At 29.7% G+C, this 11,258-nt stretch overlaps 2 long non-coding RNA genes across 2 annotated transcripts; one reads left to right on the forward strand and one right to left on the reverse strand.

Moving 5' to 3' along the window:
- Positions 1 to 248: 248 nt before the first annotated feature.
- LOC140039816 (uncharacterized) lies at positions 249 to 1,270 on the forward strand. The gene is made up of 4 exons (XR_011842601.1): positions 249 to 306; positions 430 to 696; positions 786 to 1,084; positions 1,200 to 1,270. It is a non-coding gene; the product is annotated as an uncharacterized lncRNA (long non-coding RNA).
- A 480-nt stretch (positions 1,271 to 1,750) lies between these two features.
- LOC140039817 (uncharacterized) lies at positions 1,751 to 11,258 on the reverse strand. Its single transcript, XR_011842602.1, has 3 exons — positions 10,316 to 11,258; positions 5,867 to 5,993; positions 1,751 to 1,823 (listed from the first exon to the last, which is right to left on the reverse strand). It is a non-coding gene; the product is annotated as an uncharacterized lncRNA (long non-coding RNA).

The following is an 11,258-nucleotide window of genomic DNA, read 5'->3' on the forward strand; positions in this document are numbered from 1 at the left end:
ACGGAAAGCTGGAGAGCGACCATTCGATTCAGCAGCACAGATCACCGAAAGACTCATCCGGGAAGACATTGGTGTGGGACAGATAGCATTGCATCCGACCTTGCTACGACCTGCCAACCTTGCTCGTCAAGCAAACCCCAAGAGAAAGTTATCAAGGCCAAGACACCCCGAGGACTTGGAGTTTGAACTCAACCGTCAACACATCGCACCACATTTTGTTAGAGATGACATAGTTGTAAATGGAGGACGGCATATTCTACTTGCTACAGATGCGATGATTCAAATGTTATCAAGATCCAGAGTTTGGTAATTATTTTTCTTTATCTTTACTTTTTACTAGAAAATAATATTTCTGATTTTATTAACATATAACTGTTTTTAATTGACAATTTTCTTTTCTTCAACATGTATCTTGATGGTACATTCAAGTTAGTCAAGCGGCACTTCTACCAACTCTTCAGCGTGCATAGTTTTATTCGCTCCAGTACCTCAACGAAGCAAGTTCCGCTGATGTTTGTAGTGATGTCCGGAAAACGAAGTGACGACTACACGGCTGTTCTCCGATCCATCATTGGGATGTTGCCTGCTGTCAACGTGGTACGGATTGTAACAGATTATAAAGCATGAATTTGGAAGTCAGTACGTGATGTCTTTCCAGACGTTGAAGTATGTGGATGCCTATTTCACTTTACACAGGTAAGCTTGTAGTCCACTCAATCATGCTTAGTTATCATTTTAATGTTCTGTATTTGTCTTTAATTGTTAAATTTGTATTGTTCTTTCAGGCAGTCTTCAGGAAAGTCCAGGAATATGGATTGCAGCGGACCTACATGCGTGACGTTGGTACCCGGACCTTCATTCGACAATTGATGACTTTGCCAGTTCTACCTGTGGAACATGTCAATGCAGTTTTCCGGCGACTACAACGGACTGCTACCGTGGAGATGGTTGAGTATATGCGCTCGTACTGGATAGACGGCGACGTCTTTAACCCAATAAACTGGGTCGTATTCTGGCAAGAAACACGCACCAACAACGACTTGGAAGGCTATCACAATCGTCTAAAACACAAGAGCCAAACGATGTAAGAATTAAAAGCTTTTAACTTTGTTCACAATGTTTAATAAACAAAAGTGTGTATGTATTAATATATGTTGTACAATCGTGGAATTAACTTTATTATAATTATTGTTTTTCAGCCAACCTGCACTTCTATCTTCTTTGCAAGCTACTTTTCGAAGAAAGCCAAACAGTGTCCATCCAGGCCGAACTTGTTTTCCGTGAATACATCATCCGAACTCAGTCAAGACACACAGTAATCGCCAACGAACGCCTCAACACTTTCTGGGATGAATATTCACGGGGTGTACGATCAGCCAAGTCCCTCTTAATGAGTCGTAATGCTCGTGCAAATTAATCAGTTGTATAATTATTGAAATAATATAATTAATTGTATCTATATTGTATTTCATGTGATTTTTAATGATATTTTTAAATTAATGATCCATAAATGTACTTAAGTTTATTTTTTAGTTGAATAAATTAATTTAATATTTACGTGAAATTGTGAACATCATAGCCCCGGCCTGCAGTACTTAGTTTGTTTTAAATTAGCTATATAAATGGTAATCCATATGAATGATACATTTATTTATTTGTTTCTTACAATTGAATTTTGTGTTAATAAATGTGTAACAGTTGTTTGAAAACAAATCCTGATGTGCTCTATTTTCTTATCTTATTATTTATCATCTGGTTCAAATTTGAAAAAAAAAATGTAAGACATAAAGTAATGGTTACACTATTCATTCATACATCCATTTCTGTAAGAGAACATCAATAAATTTACATTATTATCTGGTTCAACTTAACTATATTGCTATCAATCATGTTTTACAATTCGTACTGCACCAAAGCAATACACCCACATTATACACAATGACGCTTTGGCGTTTCATACAAATGCATTGTTATGGATTGGCGGCCGCTTTGGTCATAATCCGAATGGGGCAGGCTAATTACTGAAAACCACTGAAAACAACCAAAAGCAAAAGAAAACAAAATATAAACTAAATAAATACAAAAAAAAACAATGTTTATAATTTTTATTTTAGCAATGTCGCCCTCTATTTAATGAGGTATGTTTATTTATTTATCTATTTATTTATTCTGCAGACACTTTCAGTACTAGTGCACTGATTTCCAAAGTGGTACAGTAATTGAAAATATACCAAACATAATAATATAAAGACAAAGAATAATTGAAATATACATTAAAAATAGCAATAAATTTTAGAAAACAAAAAATTCAGTTAAAAATGTTGAGTACTAATTGTATTTTGGAATGAAGTTATTGAAAAATCTTTCAAGTTAATTTTTAATTCATTGGGAAGTTTATTCCAGCTTTTAGATGAACGATAAGTAAAGGTTTTTTTGCCTTGACAAATGTTCCAGGTGGGGACAACTAAATTTTGATTTATCAGATGTTGTTATTACAGAAAAAAACTCGCACTTTATTAATACAAATATTTATTTATGCAAGTTAAATTAATTAGCGGGTTTTTTTTTTTTCAAAATTATTATTGTACAGGTCCTGAACTTTTATTATTATATGTATATCTAAACATTTGTCATTGTTAAACTTGGTCTATATAGGCTACTATAATTGTATTCTTAATTAATGGGTGTATGTCCTAGGCCTGAAATTGTATACTGTAGATTTTGTTCTTAAATTCATTGATAATAGTACATTCTTTAATTTTGATACATGTTTTTACAGTCTATGATATTGTTGAAATTTACCGTAATAATAATTTTATCCAAATATTATTAAGGAACTAAGTAATTTAAACTGAAATATTTTGTAAACTAACTAGGCCTAGGCCTATCTTGTTAATGTTTCCTTCAGCAGGCCAAGTAGAATGGGGCAGGCTAATTACTGAAAACCACTGAAGGCTAACAGAAAATAAACTGAAAACAACCAAAAGCAGCTGAAAACAACCGAAAACCAAACGAAAACAAAATATAAACTAAATAAATACCAAAAAAAACAATGTTTATAATTTTTATTTTAGCAATGTCGCCCTCTATTAATGAGGTATGTTGGTTTATCAGATGTTGTTATTACAGAAAAAACTCGCACTTTATTAATACAAATATTTATTTATGCAAGTTAAATTAATTAGCGGGGTTTTTTTTTCAAATTTATCTTTGTACAGGTCCTGAACTTTTATTATTATATGTATATCTAAACACTTTTCATTGTTAAACTTGGCCTATATAGGCTACTGTAATTGTCTTCTTTATGGGTGTATGGCCTAGGTCTGAAATTGTATACTGTAGATTTTGTTCTTAAATTCATTGATAATAGTTCATTCTTTAATTTTTATACATGTTTTTACAGTCTATGATATTGTTGAAACTTACCGTGATAATAATTTTACCCAAATAATTTGAAGCTAGTAAGTAATTTAAACTTAAATATTGTTTTTTTTAGCTAGCCTAAAAAGTTATACATGTTTCATTCAGTAGGCCTAAGTAGAATGGGAAAAGCTAAGTTACTGAAAAAAACAACAACCTAAAATTACTGAAAGTAATGTAAAAAAATACTAAAAACAACAACAATTTGATTATTATGTGTATATCTAAAGATTTTAAACTTGTCCTATATAGGCTACTGTAATTGTCTTCTTAATGGGTGTATGGTGCGCCTAGGCCTGAAATTATATACTGTAGATTTTGTTCTTAAATTCATTGATAATAGTACATTCTTTAATTTTGATACATGTTTTTACAGTCTATGATATTGTTGAAATTTACCGTAATAATAATTTTATCCAAATATTATTAGGGAAATAAGTAATTTAAACTGAAATATTTTGTAAACTAACTAGGCCTAGGCGGGTGTCACGAAACCTAAGACCACGAAAGCGAAGACCCCCTAAGACCTAAGATCATGAAAGCTAAGACCCAAGACCTAAGATTACAAATATTTATCTTTCGCACCTGCCTTGTATTTTAACTCCCAACATTTATTCTGAATACCACACCTTAGAATTGGCACTTTCATGAAAAAGAATCACATAAAAAGTAACAAATACATTTTTAAATTGATGATTTTACAGACGTTTTTCTCGCACACAAAATGACTAGCCTACAGTACAGTAGGCCTACCCCATGGGCCATGTTCAATGTTTTTGTTTCTATGGAACGTAAAAAGAGCAAAAATTATATAGAGGGCTGAAAACTCTGTGGAGTCCATCTACAGTGTGGATGGAACAATGTAAAATTAAAATTGTAATGATAATAGTATAATCATGCAAGTACGAAGAAATAAAATACTGGCAAATAAATTTTAATTTAAAAATCATGATAAGTTTTTTTTGTTTCGTTTTCTTTCTGTTTTTATACTTGTACTATTATTGTTGCTCTTTTGGCGCTCCATAGAAACAAAAACATTGAGCATGGGGAGCTCGAGGAGTTACATTACAGTATACAAAGAAACACATCTGTAAAATCATCAATTTAAAGGATTTATTTATTTGTTATTATGTGTTTCTCCTTCTGAAAGTACTTATAAGTCCTAATTTTAAAGTGTGGTGTTCAGGATAAAGTTAGTCAACAAATTTGGAGTCAAAATACAAGAAAGGCAGGTGCGTAAGAAAAACATCCTCTGAACCAACACAATGGAGTAAATATATACCAACAAACAACCCGTCAAGTTTGTTTGTTGTAAAGAAAGTATACTTAGGCATACGGGAGTCACGACTTAAAGTTCAGTGAACTTACTGTGACTTCCATCCACCCACATTTAATATATGTTATGTAAATGTAAATGATATATATATATATATAAGTGAGTGGAAAAAATAAATAAACGAAACGAAGAAAAAATATACATTTACTCAACGGGCGAAAATAATGTGAGTTTATCTATGTTTTGCGGTAGTATTAAATTATATTTATGGTAATAAATGAAACCTACTGTGTTTAAAATTATGTATGGATAAACAAGTATTGTTTTTAAGCTGTAGTATATCTTAGTATTTGTAATCTTAGGTGTTGGGTCTTAGCTTTCGTGATCTTAGGTCTTAGGGGGTCGGAGCTTTCGTGATCTTAGGTTTCGTGACACCCAGGCCTAGGCCTATCTTGTTAATGTTTCCTTCAGCAGGCCAAGTAGAATGGGGCAGGCTAATTACTGAAAACCACTGAAAGCTAACAGAAAATAAACTGAAAACAACCAAAAGCAGCTGAAAACAACCGAAAACCAAACGAAAACAAAATATAAACTAAATAAATACCAAAAAAAACAATGTTTATAATTTTTATTTTAGCAATGTCGCCCTCTATTAATGAGGTATGTTGGTTTATCAGATGTTGTTATTACAGAAAAAACTCGCACTTTATTAATACAAATATTTATTTATGCAAGTTAAATTAATTAGCGGGGTTTTTTTCTTCAAATTTATCTTTGTACAGGTCCTGAACTTGTATTATTATATGTATATCTAAACACTTTTCATTGTTAAACTTGGCCTATATAGGCTACTGTAATTGTCTTCTTTATGGGTGTATGGCGCGCCTAGGCCTGAAATTGGATACTGTAGATTTTGTTCTTAAATTCATTGATAATAGTACATTCTTTAATTTTGATACATGTTTTTACAGTCTATGATATTGTTGAAATTTACCGTAATAATAATTTTATCCAAATATTATTAGGGAAATAAGTAATTTAAACTGAAATATTTTGTAAACTAACCAGGCCTAGGCCTATCTTGTTAATGTTTCCTTCAGCAGGCCAAGTAGAATGGGGTAGGCTAATTACTGAAAACCACTGGAAATTCTTACCTTTAGTAATTCTTACCTTTAGTAAAGTTATAAGGAGCCTCTTCTCTCATATGTGTGTGTGTTTGTCAAGTTTGTTTTTGAATGAGTTTACACTCTTGCTATTGACAACCAATTCGGGCAGCGAGTTCCACTTGTTAATTATTCTTTTATCAAAAAAAATTTTTCCGTTTAGTTGGAAATAACTGAAAGCTAACAGAAAATAAACTGAAAACAACCAAAAGCAAAAGAAAACAAAATAGAAACTAAATAAATACCAAAAAAATAATGTTTATAATTGATTAATGTCGCCATCTATTAAGGAGGTATGTTGATTTATCAGATGTTGTTATTACAGAAAAAAACTCGCACTTTATTAATACAAATATTTATTTATGCAAGTTAAATTAATTAGCGGGTTTTTTTTTTTCAAAATTATTATTGTACAGGTCCTGAACTTTTATTATTATATGTATATCTAAACATTTTTCATTGTTAAACTTGGTCTATATAGGCTACTATAATTGTATTCTTAATTAATGGGTGTATGTCCTAGGCCTGAAATTGTATACTGTAGATTTTGTTCTTAAATTCATTGATAATAGTACATTCTTTAATTTTGATACATGTTTTTACAGTCTATGATATTGTTGAAATTTACCGTAATAATAATTTTATCCAAATATTATTAAGGAAATAAGTAATTTAAACTGAAATATTTTGTAAACTAACTAGGCCTATCTTGTTAATGTTTCCTTCAGCAGGCCAAGTAGAATGGGGCAGGCTAATTACTGAAAACCACTGAAAGCTAACAGAAAATAAACTGAAAACAACCAAAAGCAGCTGAAAACAACCGAAAACCAAACGAAAACAAAATATAAACTAAATAAATACCAAAAAAAACAATGTTTATAATTTTTATTTTAGGAATGTCGCCCTCTATTAATGAGGTATGTTGATTTATCAGATGTTGTTATTACAGAAAAAACTCGCACTTTATTAATACAAATATTTATTTATGCAAGTTAAATTAATTAGCGGTTTTTTTTTTTCAAATTTATCTTTGTACAGGTCCCGAACTTGTATTATTATATGTATATCTAAACACTTTTCATTGTTAAACTTGCCCTATATAGGCTACTGTAATTGTCTTCTTTATGGGTGTATGGCGTGCCTAGGCCTGAAATTGGATACTGTAGATTTTGTTCTTAAATTCATTAATAATAGTTCATTCTTTAATTGTTATACATGTTTTTACAGTCTATAATATTGTTGAAACTTACCGTGATAATAATTTTACCCAAATAATTTGAAGCTAGTAAGTAATTTAAACTTAAATATTGTTTTTTTTAGCTAGCCTAAAAAGTTATACATGTTTCATTCAGTAGGCCTAAGTAGAATGGGAAAAGCTAAGTTACGGTACTGAAAAAAACAACAACCTAAAATTACTGAAAGTAATGTAAAAAAATACTAAAAACAACAACAATTTGATTATTATGTGTATATCTAAAGATTTTAAACTTGTCCTATAGAGGCTACTGTAATTGTCTTCTTAATGGGTGTATGGCGCGCCTAGGCCTGAAATTATATACTGTAGATTTTGTTCTTAAATTCATTGATAATAGTACATTCTTTAATTTTGATACATGTTTTTACAGTCTATGATATTGTTGAAATTTACCGTAATAATAATTTTATCCAAATATTATTAAGAAAATAAGTAATTTAAACTGAAATATTTTGTAAACTAACTAGGCCTAGGCCTATCTTGTTAATGTTTCCTTCAGCAGGCCAAGTAGAATGGGGCAGGCTAATTACTGAAAACCACTGAAAGCTAACAGAAAATAAACTGAAAACCAAACGAAAACAAAATATAAACTAAATAAATACCAAAAAAAACAATGTTTATAATTTTTATTTTAGCAATGTCGCCCTCTATTAATGAGGTATGTTGGTTTATCAGATGTTGTTATTACAGAAAAAACTCGCACTTTATTAATACAAATATTTATTTATGCAAGTTAAATTAATTAGCGGGTTTTTTTTTTTCAAAATTATTATTGTACAGGTCCTGAACTTTTATTATTATATGTATATCTAAACATTTTTCATTGTTAAACTTGGTCTATATAGGCTACTATAATTGTATTCTTAATTAATGGGTGTATGTCCTAGGCCTGAAATTGTATACTGTAGATTTTGTTCTTAAATTCATTGATAATAGTACATTCTTTAATTTTGATACATGTTTTTACAGTCTATGATATTGTTGAAATTTACCGTAATAATAATTTTATCCAAATATTATTAAGGAAATAAGTAATTTAAACTGAAATATTTTGTAAACTAACTAGGCCTAGGCCTATCTTGTTAATGTTTCCTTCAGCAGGCCAAGTAGAATGGAGCAGGCTAATTACTGAAAACCACTGAAAGCTAACAGAAAATAAACTGAAAACAACCAAAAGCAGCTGAAAACAACCGAAAACCAAACGAAAACAAAATATAAACTAAATAAATACCAAAAAAAACAATGTTTATAATTTTTATTTTAGCAATGTCGCCCTCTATTAATGAGGTATGTTGGTTTATCAGATGTTGTTATTACAGAAAAAACTCGCACTTTATTAATACAAATATTTATTTATGCAAGTTAAATTAATTAGCGGGTTTTTTTTTTCAAATTTATCTTTGTACAGGTCCTGAACTTGTATTATTATATGTATATCTAAACACTTTTCATTGTTAAACTTGGCCTATATAGGCTACTGTAATTGTCTTCTTTATGGGTGTATGGCCTAGGCCTGAAATTGGATACTGTAGATTTTGTTCTTAAATTCATTGATAATAGTTCATTCTTTAATTTTTATACATGTTTTTACAGTCTATGATATTGTTGAAACTTACCGTGATAATAATTTTACCCAAATAATTTGAAGTTAGTAAGTAATTTAAACTTAAATATTGTTTTTTTTAGCTAGCCTAAAAAGTTATACATGTTTCATTCAGTAGGCCTAAGTAGAATGGGAAAAGCTAAGTTACTGAAAAAAACAACAACCTAAAATTACTGAAAGTAATGTAAAAAAATACTAAAAACAACAACAATTTGATTATTATGTGTATATCTAAAGATTTTAAACTTGTCCTATATAGGCTACTGTAATTGTCTTCTTAATGGGTGTATGGCGCGCCTGGCCCTAGGCCTGAAATTATATACTGTAGATTTTGTTCTTAAATTCATTGATAATAGTACATTCTTTAATTTTGATACATGTTTTTACAGTCTATGATATTGTTGAAATTTACCGTAATAATAATTTTATCCAAATATTATTAGGGAAATAAGTAATTTAAACTGAAATATTTTGTAAACTAACCAGGCCTAGGCCTATCTTGTTAATGTTTCCTTCAGCAGGCCAAGTAGAATGGGGTAGGCTAATTACTGAAAACCACTGAAAGCTAACAGAAAATAAACTGAAAACAACCAAAAGCAGCTGAAAACAACCGAAAACAAAATATAAACTAAATAAATACCAAAAAAAACAATGTTTATAATTTTTATTTTAGCAATGTCGCCCTCTATTAATGAGGTATGTTGATTTATCAGATGTTGTTATTACAGAAAAAACTCGCACTTTATTAATACAAATATTTATTTATGCAAGTTAAATTAATTAGCGGTTTTTTTTTTTCAAATTTATCTTTGTACAGGTCCTGAACTTGTATTATTATATGTATATCTAAACACTTTTCATTGTTAAACTTGCCCTATATAGGCTACTGTAATTGTCTTCTTTATGGGTGTATGGCGTGCCTAGGCCTGAAATTGGATACTGTAGATTTTGTTCTTAAATTCATTAATAATAGTTCATTCTTTAATTGTTATACATGTTTTTACAGTCTATAATATTGTTGAAACTTACCGTGATAATAATTTTACCCAAATAATTTGAAGCTAGTAAGTAATTTAAACTTAAATATTGTTTTTTTTAGCTAGCCTAAAAAGTTATACATGTTTCATTCAGTAGGCCTAAGTAGAATGGGAAAAGCTAAGTTACTGAAAAAAACAACAACCTAAAATTACTGAAAGTAATGTAAAAAAATACTAAAAACAACAACAATTTGATTATTATGTGTATATCTAAAGATTTTAAACTTGTCCTATATAGGCTACTGTAATTGTCTTCTTAATGGGTGTATGGCGCGCCTAGGCCTGAAATTATATACTGTAGATTTTGTTCTTAAATTCATTGATAATAGTACATTCTTTAATTTTGATACATGTTTTTACAGTCTATGATATTGTTGAAATTTACCGTAATAATAATTTTATCCAAATATTATTAGGGAAATAAGTAATTTAAACTGAAATATTTTGTAAACTAACCAGGCCTAGGCCTATCTTGTTAATGTTTCCTTCAGCAGGCCAAGTAGAATGGGGTAGGCTAATTACTGAAAACCACTGGAAATTCTTACCTTTAGTAATTCTTACCTTTAGTAAAGTTAAGAGGCAATGAGTTTTTAAACTCGTAAGGAGCCTCTTCTCTCATATGTGTGTGTGTGTGTTTGTCAAGTTTGTTTTTGAATGAGTTTACACTCTTGCTATTGACAACCAATTCGGGCAGCGAGTTCCACTTGTTAATTATTCTTCTATCAAAAAAAATTGTTCCGTTTAGTTGGAAATAACTGAAAGCTAACAGAAAATAAACTGAAAACAACCAAAAGCAAAAGAAAACAAAATAGAAACTAAATAAATACCAAAAAAATAATGTTTATAATTGATTAATGTCGCCATCTATTAATGAGGTATGTTGATTTATCAGATGTTGTTATTACAGAAAAAAACTCGCACTTTATTAATACAAATATTTATTTATGCAAGTTAAATTAATTAGCGGGGTTTTTTTTTTCAAAATTATTATTGTACAGGTCCTGAACTTTTATTATTATATGTATATCTAAACATTTTTCATTGTTAAACTTGGTCTATATATGCTACTATAATTGTATTCTTAATTAATGGGTGTATGTCCTAGGCCTGAAATTGTATACTGTAGATTTTGTTCTTAAATTCATTGATAATAGTACATTCTTTAATTTTGATACATGTTTTTACAGTCTATGATATTGTTGAAATTTACCGTAATAATAATTTTATCCAAATATTATTAAGGAAATAAGTAATTTAAACTGAAATATTTTGTAAACTAACTAGGCCTAGGCCTATCTTGTTAATGTTTCCTTCAGCAGGCCAAGTAGAATGGGGCAGGCTAATTACTGAAAACCACTGAAAGCTAACAGAAAATAAACTGAAAACAACCAAAAGCAGCTGAAAACAATCGAAAACCAAACGAAAACAAAATATAAACTAAATAAATACCAAAAAAAACAATGTTTATAATTTTTATTTTAGCAATGTCGCCCTCTATTAATTA

This window comes from Antedon mediterranea, chromosome 2, assembly GCF_964355755.1.
Source record: "Antedon mediterranea chromosome 2, ecAntMedi1.1, whole genome shotgun sequence".
NCBI lineage: Eukaryota > Metazoa > Echinodermata > Crinoidea > Comatulida > Antedonidae > Antedon > Antedon mediterranea.